General features: G+C 47.9%; 1 protein-coding gene across 14 annotated transcripts in view; it reads left to right on the plus strand.

Annotated features, from left to right (window-relative positions):
* The window catches only part of LOC144124478 (uncharacterized), a 254,597-nt gene that overhangs the window by 150,905 nt on the left and 89,521 nt on the right, over positions 1–14,171 (plus strand). The window contains exon 1 of one of the 14 annotated variants that reach the window (XM_077657166.1): positions 3,766–4,083. The exons of 12 other annotated variants lie outside the window; for them this stretch is intronic. The gene's annotated coding sequence lies outside the window, so the exon portion shown is untranslated. Of the gene's footprint in view, positions 1–3,765; positions 4,084–14,171 lie in introns of those variants that run through there. One more of the 14 variants, XM_077657173.1, reaches the window with a different exon arrangement.

A 14,171-nucleotide genomic window follows, 5' to 3' on the forward strand; every position in this document is an offset into this window, starting at 1 on the left:
CGATTACCTTAGTAAGTACTTTGTAGGCAACGGATAGGAAGCTGATCGGCCTGTAATTTTTCAAGTCCTTGGCGTCTCCCTTCTTATGAATTAAGATATGTTTTGCATTCTTCCAAGCTTCTGGTACAGTCGAGGTCATAAGGCATTGCGTATACAGGGTGGCTAGTTTTTCTAGCACGATGTCCCCTCCATCGTTCAACAGATCTGCTGTTACCTGATCCTCCCCAGCTGCTTTTCCCTTTTCATTGCTTCTAAGGCTTTCTTTACTTCATCTTGCGTTACTGGCGGGATGACGCATTGCTGTGCACTGCTGTCTTTCTCATTAGCGCTCTGATTACATTGGCTACTGTACAGGTCTGTATAGAACTCTTCGGCTACGTTAACTATCTTATCCATATTGCTAATGACATTGCCCTGCTTGTCTCTTAATGCATACATCTGGTTTTTACCTATGCCTAGTTTCCTCTTCACTGTTTTTAGGCTACCTCCGTTCTTTATAGCATGCTCGATTCTCTCCATATTAAACTTCCTTATGTCGGCTACCTTGCGCTTATTTATTAACTTTGATAGCTCCGTTAGTTCTATTCTATCGGTAGTGTTCGATGCTTTAATGTTTTGGCGCTTCTTAATCAGATCTTTCGTCGCCAAACAAGCTGTAAAAAAACTGTAGGACGCTTGAGCTTCGCCTTTAAGAGTGGAACGCGACAGCGTGTTGCAGCACTGCCAGGGAGTCCACGGAACGCCATCGCCCGTTCCGGCGCGACGCCTTGCCCGTTAGACAAATCGCTCTGCTACGTAAGGTGAAACGGACGAGCAGAGTGGCAAACCACGTAGAAGCGCTGCCAGGCGCCTTGTCGAAACGCGCGGGGTCTCAAGTTGTAGTCGTAGTCACGGAGGAACACCATTTAAGAGGTGAAACTCCCCGTCAGCCCGAGCGAGCGCGGGCGACCAGATAAAGTGACAATTATATGCGCCGACGGGGCCGTATGCAGTGGTGGCGCCATGCGGCGCGTCGTAGAAGCCGCAGCGAAAAAAGAAAAAAATGCAGCGTCCCGAGCAGGCGGCTCCTGCGGCGCGCGCTTAAAGCAGACGACAAGCAGTTGTATTGTGCGCCCTTAAGTCAAAGAGCAACAGTTCTTGTCGCGGTCTGTTCCAGGGCCGTAATACTAACAGCGCTGCTACGCGCAGTGAGGCCTCCTTCGGAACTTGCTAGGCTAAGATGGGACGCAGGTGTTTTGTTCGAAATTGCAAAAGCGGTTACAAGTGTTGCAGGGAGAAGGTGAGCAAGGTGAGAAGTTGTAGCCGCTTGTTGCCTTCTCGGCTGACGTGCAGTCATAAACGCTGCGCCGTACGACGCCCGCGTTCTCCTTCAGCAGATGAAACCAATTGGCGTGGTCACATACTCGACGAACGTGAAGGCATGTTTGCCTTCTACGAATGCCAGCAGCGCTTATACCCATCCAATCGAAGTCATCGCGCGGGTGTCAAAAAATAGCCCTGCGTACAACCAGAAGCTACACATCATCTGATAGCGGTCATGGAAAAGAACGCGTTTTATTTTTTACTGCGCTCAAATGGTTCAAGCGTAGCACCAGTTTGCTCTTAGGGCTACCAGCGGTAAAGAAGCGCGCGAGAGTGCCCTCATCAATTGCGATCAAGAGCATGGATAAGGGCAGAGACTATATAAACGCGCTTCCTTGAATAAATCCTGTTGAAAGTGCAGCGCTCGTCCTGTTGTCGTACTCGTCCGTGTTGCCATTTTGCGCTCTCATGTCTTTCACGAATACGCACCAACAAGCCCAGCTGCAAGTACTTCTTAATAAACTTATCCTTTTTATGTAACACAGCTTGCTTCAATTTTATCAAATCGAAAGGCATATCCTCAGTCGCTCAGTTCAGATGCCATGCATGGAGCTGTAAGCTGTTCTGAGAGCCATACCTTATGGCAATGTTTTTTTTGCGTGTGTTTGTGGAGGGAGGGTCAGCGTTGGTTTGGAAGAAAAAGTTACAATATTAGTCAGATTCCTGGAAAACAGTCGGCGCTAGGTGATATACCACACGGTTCAATTATTGCCCGAAAATAATTTCCAAGTCCGCGTCATGCAACGAGCTATTAACAGAAATAAAGATATATGTGAACGCACAGCAGAAAATCAATGCCCGGCAGAAAAAAAAATGTGCAGACTTTCAGGCAATATTAGGCGATAGTAAAAAATACTGAATAGCCAACATATATTCATATTCAAAAACCGCTAACATTCAGTTTTTAAGCCTATTCACCTCGGACTGTGTACCGGAAATGACATCATACATATATGCCAGCATTAAATCATGAGGCCAAAATCTTCAAAGGACGATTTCAAGTAGCGCTGCAGTTACACAAGAACGAACGAGCGCGCAGCACCGTCCCTTCATGAAGAACACGAACTCCGGCGCCAGTCGCAGTGTGATGACTTCACGGAGGAGCAGAGGCCTTGCCTATCTAGATGGTGTTGGTACGGCCCACTGGCCCGGACGAGACGAGCGGGAGACGCTGCCGTCGTGCGCCATCTGTTGGGGCAGTGGCGTACATTTCGAGGAGGAGGAGGAGGGATTTTTCGCTCTCGCGGAGGAGGAGGGATTTCAAAACGAAAGCTTTATTGGCCGCAAACTCGCGATTTCGCCGTGGCGGTACTCCATCGAGGCACGTGACGTCACAACGCGCGCCTCGCCGCAGAAGGTTACTGTTTCAAATTTGAACAGCGCAAAAAAACGGGACACAACGAAGAAAGGACACCACAAGCGCTGACTCGCAACTAGATTTTTAATACATGTCAAACCATTTTTTTTTTTTTCAAGCCGTAAAGGAACGGCTTTTCTTCTTGGCCCCTTTCACAATGTGTACGTCATGTTGTGAAGAACAAATAAAAATGAATGAATGAATGAATGAATGAAATACTAAGAACGCCAAGCACAAACAAGAGGGAAAACCAAAAGAAAAACGACACAAAGCTTCTAATCATGCCCACAAAGGTGACAATCAGCACGAGCGCGAGACTACACATCTTGGCCGGATAAAAACATCATCTCTTTATCAGTTAGTGTGACAGAAGGATCACTAATGCAGCTATCAGGTTCCAAGCGGATGTGAAAAGCCTCCAAAATTTCCCGCGTTAGGCTGTCATTATGTTTTCCTAGGATGACGGTGTTAGACAACAGAGGGGTGCAAGTACCTTCTGTCCAGTGGCGGGCAAGGTTACAAGAAGACCCATTATCTCGGGACCTGTGGTGCTAAGACGAGCGTTGATGCAACGTCCTGTCTGGCCAATATAACTCAACCCGCACGTGCACGGAATCCTGTAGACAACCCCCACATTACAGGGAACAAAAGGGCTCTTATGGTTGGTCTGACAACCCCCAGACTTTTTCTTCGCGGTTGTTGCCTTAGCCTTCTCTTCCACCTGCCTGCAAACACCTCTAAGTTTTTTAGGCGCTGAAAAGACCACATCAACATCGTATCTCGCCGAATGTCCCGTATTGTATGTCCCATTTTTTTGCGCTGTTCAAATATGAATCAATACCAACTCGCCCAATTCGCAGCTTTAATGAAGGTTACTGTGCTTCGCGCGCTCGCCTCGCCATTTGGCATGACGTCACACCGCTTTGCTCGCCGCCGCCGCCGTATGGTAAGACGCGACACCGCGTTCCTCGTCGTTGCGCCCGCCTCCGCTCGCTTCGACAGCTGCGTCGCATGCGTGATAAGATGTCGCAGGATTGAAAAGGAGAGCTGGCGTGCGCCGCAACCACAGTTGAGGCGACAGTATGGACGGCGACAATTCTGATAAGCTGGGAGGAGGGCTGGAATCGACAGCGGAACGAGATGAAGAGGAAACGAATCGCCCAGGAAACAGACGAACAGCGCGCCGAACGACTGGCTAAACGCCGCCGTGAATACGCCACCGCGAGACAGGCACGTTTAACGTACGGTGTCCCGACCGCTAGCAGCAGCGACAGCAGCCGGAGGAGAGCCGTTAGCCTAGAGAATAGGCGTAAGAGTGGCGCGACCCCTTCAATCCTTGGATAGCCTCGGTGCTGAAATCAAAGGTGGGCCTACAGGTCGTACTGGACGTTTATGCCTGTGCTTCATTCGTTTTGGAATATGTGAACAAGGCCAACCGGGAAGTTTCACACTTGCTTTCGCTACATATATCCTGGCATAGAAGAGCTAAGCCACTGCCATTTTTTCGCTCACGGCCGACGCCGACGACACCCGCTTTTCTGCGACATGAGCTCCTTAACGCTGTCACGTTAAAACGGAAAGAGAAACTTAGCTAGGCGATCGCTGGGATGCAAAAGCCCGCGAATCAATGGAGGGAACAAAGCGAACGAAGCAGACGACGCAGAGGCGAGCGAATCGGGCGGATTCGGTTGCTTGCTGCGCGGCCTTTAGCGGCGCCCAAGCTGCTCAAGCAGTCAAACCATGGCGGAGTAGGCAAGCTTTCGAAAATGGCCGCGGTCGAACGAGAAGGAGGTGAACGAGCAGCGCGCTCACTTAGCCTTCGTCTTGCCAATTTGGAGTGTTTTTTGATCACACGATCGCATAAAACATTCATTTTTTTGTATTACTAGACTGAAATTATCAGGTGCTGTTTTTCGAACACAGGTTGAAGGCGTAAGCATACCGAAAATGTGATTTTGATTATTAAACGACCTTTTCGCTATACTTCCTCGCATTTCAAGACCCGAGACACCCTTGTGCAATGTTTAGCAAAGTGAGGGCAAGGGTGGGCCAGATAATTTTTCAAAATGACGGTGAGATTGAGGAAGGGCCATGGATTCAACAGTGAGGGTGAGGGGAAAAAGTAACGATGAGGGCATTCGTCCACCTCTGCTCGGGGCTGATAATGAAAATGCGGACTGCAATACCACGGTTCGCGTTGGACCGACGGCCACCTGCACAGCCCGGCCAGTGTCCGCTTTCAGCATAATATACAAGGTGTTTCTCCTAAGATTTTACACAATATTTAAAACAGGCTTCTTGAGATAGAAGAGCGCTTTTTTCGGCATAGCATTGTCAGCGGTGCAGTACATCGCTGCGACAGAGAAGGCGTGCGGCCCCCCGCCGTTGGTGTTCGTCTCGTATACCTCCATCCTGCAGGAACTACTACTTCACTGAGTCTTCACCCTAAGAATTGGCGATTTAAAACGGGAATTCATAACGGGTACCACAGACAAAAAGAATTAGCCCGGAGTGCAGTTAGGGCCACCACGCTCGTCCTCAGACAGTGATTGTGGAGTTCGCTGACCATTCCGCGAACTCGTTGGTCTTGTGTTCGCAAGGAAGGCGGCTCCAGCGGGGTCGGAAGTCCCCAACAAAGGGGCTCGTCCCGTCCCTGCCTCCCCTTTGTGCAGCGGACGTCCTCGTTTACGCCGCGCCGTCACGGGGATGACCCGCCGGGAAAAACGCGAACCAAGTACAGCTGTCGACATGTGGTTGTTAAGGGGCTGACGAGGTTTCGGGGGCGCACGAGATACGGCTGAGTATTAGCCGAGTGACCGGAAACCCACGATTCCTGTAACGACTGTCTACTTCCCTTTGTTGCTGTCAACAACCTGAGTCATCGCCTCGTCGGCACATGTTTCTAGCGTCGGTGGTGCCGTGGGTGGCGTGGGGAACGGAAGTCGCATTTGTGTTGTTTGTCTATTTGATTGCAACCTCTCCTTTCCCAAATGTTTAATCAGTACTTTTTCCCCAATCTCTGATCAGTGGGCGGACCTTGTTTTCCTTTCCCTAACCACTGATTGGCGAGATGGGTCGTTTGTTATCTTATTGGTTGCTGTCCCCGCTAAGGGCGGAGACAGAGGGTTTAAAACCAAGCGCTCTGGGTTGAGCGGGGGCTGAATTCGTCTGATCCACGATTTAGTCATGTAAATAGTTTTCTCCTTGCTTGTTTCTTCTCGATTTTTTACCTATGTTGTAAATAAATAGTTAACCTTCTCCTTTCCTTGAGTAATGTGAATGTTTGCGAGTAGAACCACCGGGTCATCAAGAAACCCCGATTTCATCATCAAGTAGTTTCCTCTCATCGCCACCTGAAGGCGGAAATTCAACTGGCACAGTCGAGACAGGATCGCAACTGGCACAGTCGACACAGAATCTCAACTGGCGCAGCACATAGGAAACTCAACTGTGATCTTGCCCTCTCTCGCCGTCATCTAATTATGTCTTCTTTTCCTCACCCTCACCTCATCACGTCTTTCCTCCCTCGCCCTCACGAATTCTCATGCGCCCATCCTCCCTCACGCTCACCTCACCGAGGGAAATCGTCATGAGTTGAGGGTGAGGACGCACTCAAGCGGGCTCGCCCTCGTGAGGATCCCCACCTCTGGTCGAAAGTAGAATCAATCAATCAATCAATCAATCAATCAATCAATCAATCAATCAGTCAATCAGCTTTATTTCACATCATTGATGCGGAGGGGCGGGGACAAGACGGCATAGGGTCGCGCCCCCTACAGTGGGCTCATTGTGTATACAACATAAAATTACAGCAGCACACTGTGTGGTAAGCCGGGAACGGAAGAAAGTTTGCTGGGCGCTTGAGAAAAAGAATTTTGAGGAGATGAGGGGACCGCGGCTGGCACAGGACAAAGTTAATCGAAGAGATATAGGGGCGGCTGTTGGCCTGCAGTGGGCGTACTCAGGATGATGATGATGACGACGATTAGAACACGCGGTATATGTCCGTAGCTAAGTTTGAAACAGATAGAGGACATGTTATTTAAGAATGCACATTTTAGGTAGTTCGAGATTTTGAGATTATTTGATTTAGCCGAAGAATTACCCGGAAATCTATACAGTTATCGATGTAATCAGGACGTTAATGAGAGAGGCAGTACCGCACATGCGATGGCGCATTCCGCCACTAATGAAAGGTGATGTAAAAGCCCTTAAGAATATCAAGTAACAGCAGATCTGTTGAAGGAAGGTGGAGAGATAGCAAGGTGGGGAAATTATGCTAGAAAAACTAGCCGCGCTGCATACGCAATGCCATATGACCTGGCGCATACCGGAAGCTTGGAAGAACGCTAAAATCATCTTAGAGGCACATCAAGGATTGAAAAATTACAGACCTATCAGCTTTCTCTACATTGCCTACAAGGTACTAACTATCCTTATCGCTAATAGAGTCAGGAGAACCATAAACTAAAGATTCTAAGGGCACTTAAGTCAACTTACGTCGAGCAATGCGAAATAACATATTTTGACGATAACTGGAAGGAAGGAAGGAAGGAAGGCCTCAGAAGTTGCTGGCACATACCCACTACGGGGGAGTGGCCAAGACACAGGCGGTTAATTACTGGATACAGGAAATTTTTGACGGGAAAAGCAGTGGAAATAGTATGTAGTCTGATAGATTGGAAGAGGGAAGGAAAGGGGTCCAGTTAACTTGGAGATCGAAGACGGGACAATTGCTTAATGTGCATAATAGTACACAATGCCTGTAATGTTGCAATGTCTTACTGACAGAGATCAGGAAAAAGAAATTAGAATGGGAGTCGCTGCGTTTCTTGAAGAAAATTTTGCACAGCAGAGCGCACACTCCTGTCGCTTCGTCCAAGCAAAGAAGCGCCAATGGAAAGAACAACCGCGGAAGACACAGGCAAGCCCAGTTGATGAAATGGAATTTGCAAAAGACGCTTCCTCAAATTAGAAAAGCGGCGGCAGAACAGCAGGAAGTGATCTATTGTCTCAGGTTCGGCACAAAAAGGGCACAGTGGGGAAGCTGCCAGGCCAGATCTGTGAAGGTAGAAATTTAGAAGGGGAACCCGGCAACGCAAGCGCGTGAAAGAGACCTCTAGTCTGCGTGAGCGCCAGTCTTTGCTACTCCAAGGATGCAGAAGATGCTGATATTCGGGAGACGATGTAAGAGCCGAGGCAGCAAATTCCTGAAATATTGTGTAGCTGCGAAACCTCACCGCAGCTGTATATGCACACGATGGTATGACAGCAACAATTGGGCCGCTGAGAGAGGCTCTTGCTAAGGAATCTGCAACCTCATTTAAGTGAAAGCCCATGTGACCTGGTACCCAAAGCAACCTTACCGAATTTAGATGCAGCGGAATCAGGAACTTAAAGAGGCGTAATGGCCGAGAGTCAGTGGGCGAGGATAAGGAAGAGCAAATGGACAGAGAGTCTGTCATAACCACGACCTGGGAAACGGTAGATTCTAATTTTCGTAAGGCTAAGATTACTGCTAATAATTCAGCCAGAAAAATTGGAGTGAAGTCAGGAAGACGGAGAGAAAAAGACCAATCCAGTGAAGGTGAAAAAATTCCCACACCTGCCTTTTCGCGATCCTGCGAGGCATCGGTAGCAATAAGAACATGAGAGGGAAAGGACCTTAGGTGGTCCAGCAATAGACCCTGAAGAAGCGGGAAGGGCTGCAGCTTTGCATTCGATGGGAAAATGTCATCGAATTCAATCTGGACAGATGAGGAGTTGTTATATATTTGGCGGACATCAGTGAAATGGATATTTATGCGATCAAGGAGGGACTGCACGTAACATATCTGCGGGGTATGAAATCGAGACCAGGCAGCACTAAAAAAGGCGGAAGGTTGACTAAGAAATATTATACTGGAAGCGTGAAGAGGGGAGTCGCACAATTTTAAAAATGTTTGAACTGTTAAAAGGCGAAACCTAGCTGGTAACGAAGGCATTCGCGCCTCAAGGTGCAGAACAGCATTGGCGACATATTTTGGAAGCCCCAGACAAAGGCGCAACGCCTCACGCTCCAAAAGCACAAGAGGGCGAAGTTTATAGGCAGGAGCTCCTGAGAATAAAACACACCCGAACTCCAAAATTGGGCGGACGTACATTTTATAAATCATCAGAAGCGTATGCCTTCTCATGCCTGACCTAGCACTACAAAGCCTGCGCAGGATGCCAATGGCCCGAACTCCTTTTGCAGAAACTTGCTCAATGTGTGGCCGCCAGGAGAGAGTAGAGTCGTATATTACACCGAGATACTTCACCGTCTGAACTTGAGGTATTATGTTATTTCTATAGACCAGGCAGATGTTTACAGGAACAGAAACTGGAAATACTAACAATGCGCATTTCTTCACATTAAGGGACAGATGAATTCTTCCTAGCCAGGTGTCAAGAACATTGAGGTAATTTTGCAGGGTTCGATAAAGAGTGTGAATGTCACCTGCTGATGCAAAAAATGCAATATCGTCGGCGTACACATAAGTTTTCACATTTTGAATGCATGGAATTGCGCTTAGAAAAATGTTAAAAAGAACAGGGGAGAGAACTGATCCTTGCGGAACACCTCTTGTCTGTGGAAATCTCCTTGAGGAAATACCATTTTGGCAGCAGTAAAATTCTCTATTTTCTAAAAAAAACAGAAATCCAGGCTACAAAATAGCCTGGGAAGTTGAGTTCCTGTAATCTTAGTAATAGAGTCGAGTGCTCCACGCTGTCGTATGCTTTACTGATATCCAAGGTGACAAGCGCAGCAAACTGTTTTCTATTGCGAGCTAATTTAATACGACTCTCAAGATCAGTATGAGCACACCAAATTGAACAACCCGGCCTGAAACCAATTTGACATGGATTCAATACAGCATTTTCTGAAATGAATGACATGACACGGCCGAGAAGGACCCTTTCCACCAATTTCACTAGGTTCGATGTTAACGAAATAGGGCGTATATTGTCTAAAGTTAAGCCCTCCCCTTGCTTTTTAAGCAATGGAACTATTTCAGCAAGACGCCACTCATGCGGTATCCAAGGACCTTTAATAGAATGGTTAATTAGAGCCAACAGGTCTGCAGGAGATTCATTGAACAAAATTTTGATCATAGATGAAGTGACCTTATCGGGGCCAGGAGCCGCTGGGGATAAGCGCAGAACAATTTGCGACAGCTCAGGCATAGAGACCTCAGTGAAATCACTTGAGGTGCATGTGAATATAGTAGAAGGTAAAGAAGATGTAAAGCGAAGCTCTAGGCCACACGCAATATCTTCTAAGGCCTTTGCGATGTCAGCAGGGGACTGAACGAGGGATTCAATGTTGGCAGTCGGAGGAATCACCTTGTTGCGCCTCATGAAACTAAACAAGGCTCGTTTACTTCCCGATTGGGAAAGGAAATCATAATGATTTGTATTATACTCCTCCTTTGCACGGGCGACAGTGCGCTTAAATGTTGCTGCAACATACTTATAATCCAGCCAATTTTTTGGGCATTGATTGATGAGAAGTTTCTTCCAAGCTGCTTTCCGTCGTCTATATGCACGCGTGCACTCAGAATTCCACCAATTGTTCGCGATTGCACCCTTTGTTCTCTTAACCAAAAATTCAGACTTTTGCCTTGCATGGTCCAGTACTGAACATAGATGTGCAGCCTTGCTTTCGGCACTTATCTGAGCGCGAGTGTCTGAAGTGATTTGGAGGGCTGATTTTAGAGTGTCTTTAAAGCAATTGTAATTTATTAACGTGCGCTGATGTCGCTCAGGAAGAGTTAATTTACACGCAAACTTGAAACTAATCGGTAGATGATCACTGTTTGTTGCACAGTCAACAGGCGCCCAAGACATAACGGAGAATCCTGGGGAGGAAAAAGTTAAATCCAGGGCAGAGCGGCATTGACTGCGAACAAACGTAGGCAATCCGGAATTGTTGCAGATCAAGTTGTTGCCAGAAGCCCAATCAAATAGCCTAGAACCAAAGCTGTCTGTTTTAAACCCCCAAGTCACATGGTGCGAATTGAAGTCGCCAAGTAATAGAACCTGAGATCGGCTACTAGACATGAGTGAGTCAAGGGGCAGAGTGTCACGCACACCAGACGGGAAATATGCATTAGCTACCGTAAAGGGCTGTTGACCTGGGACACTGAGGTCAACCGCAAGGATTTCACATTCATTGTCCGCATATTGAAAAGAAATGCATGCCCTGTGGCAAAACTTTTTAGATATGAGCAATAACAACCCTCCCCCTCGTGATGACCGGTCAAGCCGGAACGGATGGTAATCCTTGAGATGATAATTGAAATTTGGAGTTAGCCATGTTTCCTGTAAAGCAACTAAATCTGGTAGAAGCTGATTGCATAGGCAGTTTAAATCTATTGAAGCTGAGAATATTGATCGACAATTCCACTGGAGGACACTTAAGAACCCTATCTTGGCGGAAGTGCCGCAGCCGCGACTGCCTTTTCTAGAATACTGGTCTTAGCGTTTTGACTTGTGTGATTTTTCTTTGTCTTTGACTGGGGGCAAGATGGACCTGCAATATTCAGAGGAGACCCACTTCGTTTCTGGGCGCGGAGATCACACTCCATATCAATACAATCCATAGAGGATGCGTCCATAACGCTATTCGAAGGAGAGGGCTGAGAGGTCTTTTGTTGCTCACATTGCTTTTGGCCCTGTGGAGCGGGATCGATTACTACAGAAGGAGGGGTAGCTTCCGAAGCCAAAGAAGACAAGAGCGGAGTGGTGGACGCCTGCAGAAGATTGGTCATCTGAGCAGCTATGACCTGCGAAATGCACGTGGACACGGTTTCCATAATGCGATCCATTGCATTTGCCACAGCTTTCTCAACTGCCGCTGTAATAGCCTGGGACAAACTAGAATCCATTATGGGTGGGCATTTGGCGGCCACACTAGAGTAGGCTGAGGCTCTCTCCTTGACTGCGGCAAAAGCCTCTCTCCGCGTGCATCTGCGCTTGTCTATAAGCTCGAGCACCTGAACTTCTTGTGATCGTGCAGGACAATCAGGCGAATCAGCAGGATGAGCACCGCTACACAAACAACACTGCTCTTGCTGTTCAGGACATTCCTCTCTGCAATGACGTTCCACACAGGCACAGCAGCGTAAGGCCGATTTGCAGGCTTTGCCGCTGTGGCCAAATCTCCAGCAGTTTTGACATTGAAGGGGCCGAGAGTTAAAGGCATCTACACGAAAAACCAATGGCCATACCTTAATCTCTGAAGGGCAAAATAATCCTGCAAATGTGGCAATGACGGACTCAGTAGGAATTTTTACTCCGTCAACCAGCCTGCTGCAGCGATGGACAGCAATCACTCCCGCAGGCGAGAGGTTCTCAAGCGTCTGCGCAGGGCTCAATCGAGAGTCGACCCCTCGGACCAAGCCCTTGGAACATGCTAGATGAGGCGGAATGAATGCGCTCACCGGGTGGCTGGCGAAGGTCGTGCACTTTAGAAGATCTTCAATACAGTCTTTATCCGACGACCGGCACAAAACACCACCCCTGCCGAACTGCCGGACATCGGTAATGTGCATAAAGTGTTTCGATGTGGACTGAAGGGCTGCCTGCACTGCCTCCGGGTTGTTCAGTCGGATAGCGCCGCCATCGGAAGGCACTAATGCGACTGGAATGCTTGAAACACCGCTGCGGAAGAAGAGATCAAGTGGGAGCTGGTCTTTAGGAAGAGATGCCGACCAAGGGGAAAACCCCTGGCCAGGAGAAGAAGTCGACATTAAGCTCTCGTCCCGCACCCAATCACCCCAGAACAGGAGCAAACAGGCACAGACAAAAAGAAGGAGAAATTTAGCAAGCTAACGCAACACCGCCAGGTACTTAGCCACTGCCCCGCAGCCTGGGTAGCTGAGCCACGTCAACAGAACAGCAGTCAGGAACGCCAGCGGGATCGCCTCTCTTTGCTCCTCTTTTTCCTCTAGTAAGGATTTCAGAAGGTTCGCACAGTTACTGTACTTAAATCCCCCTGTCAGCTCAATCACACATCTTGGTTTTTCAAATCTTTCGCCCATTGCTGTTTTTCTGTCTGCCTACTATAACCCCGAACAGCCTGTTCGGCTGTCCGCATTTTTCTTCTAATTAACTAATTAGTCTATGTCAGTGAAACATTTTTGTTTCACTGAAACCACATTTCAATCCATTTAATACTTTATTTACACTCCTTTCCACATTTTTCTGGTTTTCTGCCGTCCCCGGTTGGTTTCCCGTCCGCTCACTATATCCACGTCCCCGCTATGTCGAAGGTTTTCATAATTTTTTGGCTCTAATCAATTAACTAATCATCGTATCGACCGCAGATATTGTCGCACATCAGCGTCAGATTATCCACTGCCCGTTTTAATCATTCGTTTCATCCCAAGGGTTCTGAGAGCGACACAACGGCTACCGACACATTTTGCGGACACGACCTCGCCGACATAGCCAAGCAATGCTTTCGCATTATTATACCAAAGGATCAGGCAGGCTTTTATAAACGCTACTCGACAATAGGCCGTGTCCACCCTCTCAATCTGTTCATAAAGAAATGCTCAAAATAAAAATGGCAGTCGCTTACCTCAGCTATGCTAGCGAGAGGAACGTTTCCCTGACTGAGTGTGTTGTAGTCACTGTATGTTTAGCAATGAGAGATATTGGATATACACATCTTTTATTCATTTTTCTTGACAGAGAAGAAGAATGCGCGATGTGTGAAGTAGCATGCAGCGGTCTCAATTTTGTGGATACAGTATTTCGATTTGGTACAGCCTCTTCAGTATACAAGCTCTGCAGTGGTTCCCCATTGTCTATTCTGGACGTGAGGGTCCGAAGCTAAATTAAAGTCAAACTTTTCATTCATACACTGATTAAGAGAGTCCTGTTTCCTGTTGAAATCACCCAAAGTCATACACAACTGTGAAACCGTGGCGTAGGCTGGTATACACGGGGCAACCACGTCAATCGTCTGCTTGACAGATGTTGCCTGTGCCACGTAGACGCCTTGGATGATAATGCCGCTTTACAGAAGCCGAACACAGCAGGCTTCACCATTTTTTACTACGATCGAAGGGAGATGTTCGACAGCGGTGATACCTTGTTTCACTTACACACAGACTCCAGCGTTCTTATTCATGACCGGAAGAGTTAATCTTATCTTTCCTAGAGACCAGAATCCAGAGCCGCTCTAGGGCGCGGCCATTTTCCGCCGACTGGCGCGCCGCGCTGCGGGCGTTTGTTTGGGGACTGCGGGGTTGCGGCAGCTTGGCGGTCGCGCCTGTATATCGCCTAAAATTACTGCCCTGCGGACGCTAAAAAGCATTGTCCAGTATACTTGGACAACGTGATGGTGTTGCAGGAAGTCTTTGCGTTATCAAAGGCGTAAAAGTGATGCGTTAACCATGACATTTGGTTTGGCATTCACGTA

This window comes from Amblyomma americanum, chromosome 3 (assembly GCF_052857255.1).
Source record: "Amblyomma americanum isolate KBUSLIRL-KWMA chromosome 3, ASM5285725v1, whole genome shotgun sequence".
NCBI lineage: Eukaryota > Metazoa > Arthropoda > Arachnida > Ixodida > Ixodidae > Amblyomma > Amblyomma americanum.